Below are 6,000 nucleotides of genomic sequence, written 5' to 3'. Positions count from 1 at the left end.
GCCTAGCTTGTGCTTCCTGCCGCTTCCTGGGAGGCTGCTGGTCTGAGGCCTGGCTGAGGTCACGAGGGCTCTCTCTTGAGTTTCATACTGTTTCTGATGTCTTCCTGGGTAAGTCCCCTCAGCCTTGACCCTCGTGCTGTGATGCTGTCGCAGGCCTGGTGTGCTGAGGTGGGGACTTTGCAGGGCCCTGGCCTCACCCACACCTCAGCCCTGATGCTGCCAGATTGTTGCTGGTGCTCTGTGAGGTCATGGAGACTCCCTCCTCCTCCACGAAGCCCTTGCCTGGGCTCCTGCCCACACTGGCTTCCTGATTTGGCCTCGCCTGACTCTGGCACTAGGAGCCTGCTGGAAGCCTGCGGCTCATGCTGTCTGCTTTATTTCCTTGTCATCTGCCTTTCCCAGCTCACCCACAGGCTTTGCCTTAGAAGGGGCTGGAACCTGCCTTCTCACCTCTCCCTTGGGGCGTGGGCAGTGCGTATACCAGGTGGCAGGCCACAAACCCTTTATTAGGACTCCATATTGCATCCCACACAAGTTCTTGGCTCTGTCCTGGGACAGCAGTAGACAAAGGGTATCTAGAATGTACCTTGTGACAGTGCGGTCTCTCAGATCCAGCCTGACTCAGCCAGCAGGACAAAGGGACCACAGCTTGGAATGCTGGTGCAGAAAGCAGACCTGGTGGTGAGGGGTGAGAGTCAGGTTGTCTAAGTGTCAGCCCATGGTACCCAACAGGACATGCCTGGCCATCCGCTAGCCTGGGACATGGGTGGGCCCGGAAATCAGCAAATACTGACCCCGTGTCCCCATGCCCTCACACCCAGCCAGAGCTTGACACCCCTCAGCCGATCTAGTCATGAGTGCTCAGAGCCCGCCTAGAACCTGGTGTGAACACAGCCTGTGCACTCTGGGGTCCTGAAGGGCTCCTGCTGCCCCCGGAAAGGAAGTAAGGGGAGGCTACCTGGAGCACCACAAGCCCTGCCCCGTGGAAGCCTGCTGAGCATGGAAGGCTCCCAGCAGGTGCTTGTGACAGCTGATGCCCTTCCAGGCTGGCCCCTCCCTGCAGGGACCAGGGCTCTTTCCTGTCACTCCCAACCTTGACTGATGGCAGCCTTGAAGAGCCAGCCAGGCCCGATTCTGGGCCTTTGCTCTCCATGCAATCTGGAGCAAGTTGCTTCACTCCCTTGAGCTACAGCCTCCTTGCCAGCTGGTGCAGGGTTGTGAAGATTCAACCAGTGAATCAGCAGCGCTTAGGAGCGCTCCTCCCCAGAGGGGAGCTTTAATCCCTGTTGGATTACAGGTTTCCTTGCCAAAGGATCTCCTTTTCAGGATATGGGACTGCAGAGCCCTGGGGGAGGGCAATATCCTCTGCCCAACTGAAGGTTCAAGGAAGAGGGTTCTGGGGGAAGCACCAAGGCCTTGGAGGGCCTGATCCCAGAGGGAAGGAGATGTCAAGAACCTGCCCTGGTCATCTCTACCCATCAGGCCAGGGGCAAGAGAGGGGTGCTGTGGACAACCTGGGTTGGGATGTCTGGGCCACTGCAAAACTGGAGGCTGTGCCCTGTGGCCAGTACATTTGACCGACCTCAAGCTCACGTTTGGCCCAAACCTCCTGGAAGCCAGAGTGGTCCAGACAGGATGGAGTCAGGCCCCAGGAAAGTCTACTCAGGGACACCCCACCTGCAAGAAACAACCCTACACCATGCACAGTAGACCTCATACCCCTGTAGAGCAGCCAAGGACTCATGCGCCAGGACCCACCACTACCCTTCCCCTTTGACCTCCCATTTCCTCCTTGTAGGAAGAGGTGATAATCATTGCCTCTGCAGCTGCTATGGGAAAGAAAGAACATACATTGAATCCCTGGCGCAAGGCCTGGCACACAGCAAGAGCTCTTATCATTGTTAACCCCACTCCCCACCTTTTCTCACCAAGATACCAATTCTAGCTGTGTGACCTTATACAAGTGTCCCAACCTCTCTGATTAACTTTTTCATCTGCAAAGTGAGGATAATGTGTACTCCCTCAGGGTGCTTGTGAGAATTAGTGAGTGAAAAGTGCTCAGAAATTGCTAGGTTGTACTGCAAAAGAGTCCTTGGCATCAGCACAAAGCAGTGGCAGGTGGGGTGAGTGCCCATGGTGAGTCGAGTCGCAGACAGGCCTTGGCTAGTTTTTGAGAGAGTGTTGGAGGTACCTGGGGCTATGGCTAAGCTCCAAGTGATGAGACAGCAGGCCTAGGGGAGCTGCTTCTCCCACCTCGCCCCTGTGGCACAATCCTGGGCCTCTTCCTCTACCCCTCCCAGGCTCTCAGCTCAGAGTCCTGGCCAGGCGTCATCCTCCTGATCAACTCAAGCTCGGCCAGCACTTCCACAAACTGGAGTCTGTCCCTTTAAGCCAGACACCTGAGGCTGCCAGGAACTTGTGACGGTTCCTTAGAATCCCAGGAAGATGGCAGAGTTGGTTTTCCACAGCTGGGCTGAGGAAGTGAGGCAGGTAACAGGCTGGCAGCTGCCCTGGGCAGTGAGTGACTGCTCTGGTCTAGGTCTCTGTGTGGGAAATCACTTCCTTTTGTGGTCTTGGAATTCTAAGGCCCAGAATCAGGAAGGGAGGGTGACACGCTGGATGCCTATACACAATATCCATCCCAATGAGGGCTGCCGGCTGCTCTTTAAGTACTGTGACCTAGCACCTCTTCCAAGCCCCAGTGAAGCCCCTGGAGGCTCTAAGCACTGCAAGATCTTAGTGCCGGCCGGGCGCGGTGGCTCAAGCCTGTAATCCCAGCACTTTGGGAGGCCGAGACGGGCGGATCACGAGGTCAGGAGATCGAGACTATCCTGGCTAACACGGTGAAACCCCGTCTCTACTAAAAAATACAAAAAAAACTAGCCCAGCGAGGTGGCGGGTGCCTGTAGTCCCAGCTACTCAGGAGGCTGAGGCAGGAGAATGGCGTGAACCCGGGAGGCGGAGCTTGCAGTGAGCTGAGATCCGGCCACTGCACTCCAGCCTGGGTGACAGAGCAAGACTCCGTCTCAAAAAAAAAAAAAAAAAAAAAGATCTTAGTGCCCTAAGGACAATAAGCCTCTGCCTCCCAGCAACATGGAATTACAAGTACAAACTACAGTGAACTCTAAAATGCAGACAAATAATTCCAGCAAGGCCTGCCTGTAATCCCAGTGCTTTGGGAAGCTGAGGTGGGAGGATCTCGTGATCTCTTGAGGCCAGGCATTCGAGACCCACCTGGGCACTACAGTGTGACCCCCATCTCTACAAAAAAATTTAAGAATTAGCCAGGTGTGAAAAAAATTAACCAGGTATGGGGGCATGCACCTGTGGTTCCAGCTACTTGGGAGGCTGAGATGGGAGGATTGCTTGAAGCCAGGAAGTTGAGGTATAGTGAGGTATGATAGTGCCACTACACTCTAGCCTGGCTGACAGAGCTCTGTCACACATACAAAAATTTTTTTTCAACAAAATCCAGACTTTTCCTGAGTTGACTACTTCAACACTGCTTTTCATCTGTTTTTGTTTGTTTGTTTGTTTTTTTGAGACAGGGTCTTGCTCTGTCACCCAGGTGGAGTGCAGTGGCACTATCACTGCTCACTGCAGCCTCAACCTTCCAGACTCTAGTAATCCTCCCACCTCAGCCTCCCGAGTAGCTGGGACCACAGGCGTGCACCACCATGCACAACTAATTTATTTTAGATCTTTTGGTAGAGATGAGGGCTCACTATGTTGCCCAGGCTGGTCTCAAACTCCTGGCCTCAAGTGATCCTCCTGCTTCTGACTCCCAAAGTCCTGGGATTAAAGGTGTGAGCTACCGTGTGATTAATAGATCACCACGTGATTAACAGATCACCACCCTGATCTATGAATTATTGGAGTCTTTTTTTTTTTGAGACAGAGTCTTGCTCTGTCACCCAGGCTGGAGTGCAGTGGTGTGGTCTCAGCTCACTGCAACCTCTGCCTCCCGGGTTCAAGTGATTCACCCACCTCAGCCTCCCAAGTAGCTGGGACTACAGGTGTGCACCACCACGCCCAACTAATTTTTGTATTTTTAGTAGAGATGGGGTGTTGGGAGCCAAAAAGGCCAAAGGGATCGTGACCAACTTGGCATTCCACTGAAGGCTATATGATCAAACAGCAAACTGTTTATCATGAATGCAGGATGTGGGCAAACTCCCACTGTCCTGCCACCAAAAGGTTTGCTGAGGGCCTCACTCCCTTGCGCTGTGCTCCTTCAAGTTATCTACTGAGAAAATTAGCACCTATTGTTCAAAGGATGCAGTCTCGCAAGCCCGCTATGGGCCAAATGGCTGACTGACAACTACCTGACATACCCGACAAACATCCCCCCTTTCTCGCTATCTCTTTTGCCTAATAAATACGGAGGGCAAAGCTCAGGGCCCTTGTCCAGTAGAGGCAAGGTGCCCCCTGACCGCTTCTTCCAAATAATACTCTTTTGTCTCTTGTCTTTTATTCCCGCGTTTGCCTGGCTTTGTTCAGTCCCCCTAGGTCCCTGTGGGCTACAATGGGGTTTCACCCTGTTGGCCAGGCTAGTCTCGAACTCCTGTCCTCAAATGATCTGCCCACCTTGGCCTCCCAAAGTGCTGGGATTACAGGCATGAGCTACCGTGCCTGGCAATTATTGGAGTCTTTAAAAACACAGTCATGGGCCTTGTTTGCTGGTACCTCCAGCACATGCTCACTGTATCTATAGGAGAGCCAGATTCGAAACATCAATATCAGAACAAACTTAGGAGATAAGGTGTCTTTCAGACAAGGACACAGAGGCTCTGTCTGGGAGGTTGAGGGGCTTGCCCAAAGCCATGCGGTCAGTAAGATGGCAGACCTGACATGACTGACACCCCCTCCTTCTGGGCAGTTTGTGTCCTTTGGGCTCAGTCTGGTTTCAGATCACAGATTGGACTTAGACTGCCAGCACACCGAAACCAGTGTCACCATGTATTTTCTGCCGGTGTCTTTGGGCAAATCCATTTTCCCTTCTCCGTAAAGTGAAGACTTTTTTTTTTTTTTTTTTTTGAGACAGTCTCTCTCTGTCACCCAGGCTAGAGCGCAGTGGCGCCCTCTTAGCTCACTGCAACCTCCGCCTCCCAGGTTCAAGCAATTCTCCTGCCTCAGCCTTCTGAGTAGCTGGGATTACAGGTGTGCGCCTCCCCGCCTGGCTAATTTTTGTACTTTTAGTAGAGAGGGGGTTTCACCATGTTGGCCAGACTGGTCTTGAACTCCTGACCTCAAGTGATCTGCCTGCCTCAGCCTCCCAAAGTGCTGGGATTACAAGCGTGAGCCCTCACACCCAGCCCTCTTTTTTTTTTTGAATCAGCATCTAGCTCTGTCGCCCAGGCTGGAGTGCAGTGGTGAGATTGCGACTCACTGCAGCCTTGAACACCCTGGCTCAAGTAGTCCTCCCACCCTGGACTCTCAAAGTGCTGGAATTACAAGCATGCCTAGGCGCCTGGCCAGGTGGAAACATTAGTCACTGGTGCTCCAGGAAGGTTGTCAGGCAGCGCTGAGCAGTAATGTGTCCTACTCACCTGCTGTTTATGCAGCACCAGGCCGCTTCTAAGAACTTTACCTGTTTCAGCTCACTGAATCCTCACAACATCCATTGCACAGAAGAGGAAACTGAGGCAGCGAGTGGTTAAGTGACTTCTCCGAGGTCACACAGCTAGGAAATGGTGGCAACAGTAAGAGCCCACGAAGAGCTGCGGTTGGTAGTTCACTCTGGACAGCCCTCCCGTGAACTGTCCCTTTACTGGCACTTGTTGCTGGGGACCTTCGTTGTCCTCTCCCTCCCTGGGCCAGGTGTGTCCTGGAGGGCAGGGAAGCGTCTTGGCACGCGGGTGCGCGCCGCCCCCTCGACCTCCTGGGCTCCCTGAACCTCGCAGGACCCCGGAAACCGGCAACTTCGAGCCCCGCCCCAGCTCCTGGCCGCGGGGGCGCACCGCGGGCGTCGGGCGGGGCGGCCCAGCAGGTAAAAGCTGC

Source organism: Macaca fascicularis, chromosome 14 (assembly GCF_037993035.2).
Source record: "Macaca fascicularis isolate 582-1 chromosome 14, T2T-MFA8v1.1".
Lineage (NCBI taxonomy): Eukaryota > Metazoa > Chordata > Mammalia > Primates > Cercopithecidae > Macaca > Macaca fascicularis.
The sequence above is the reverse complement of the archived record's forward strand: the minus strand, read 5'-3'. Positions refer to the sequence as shown.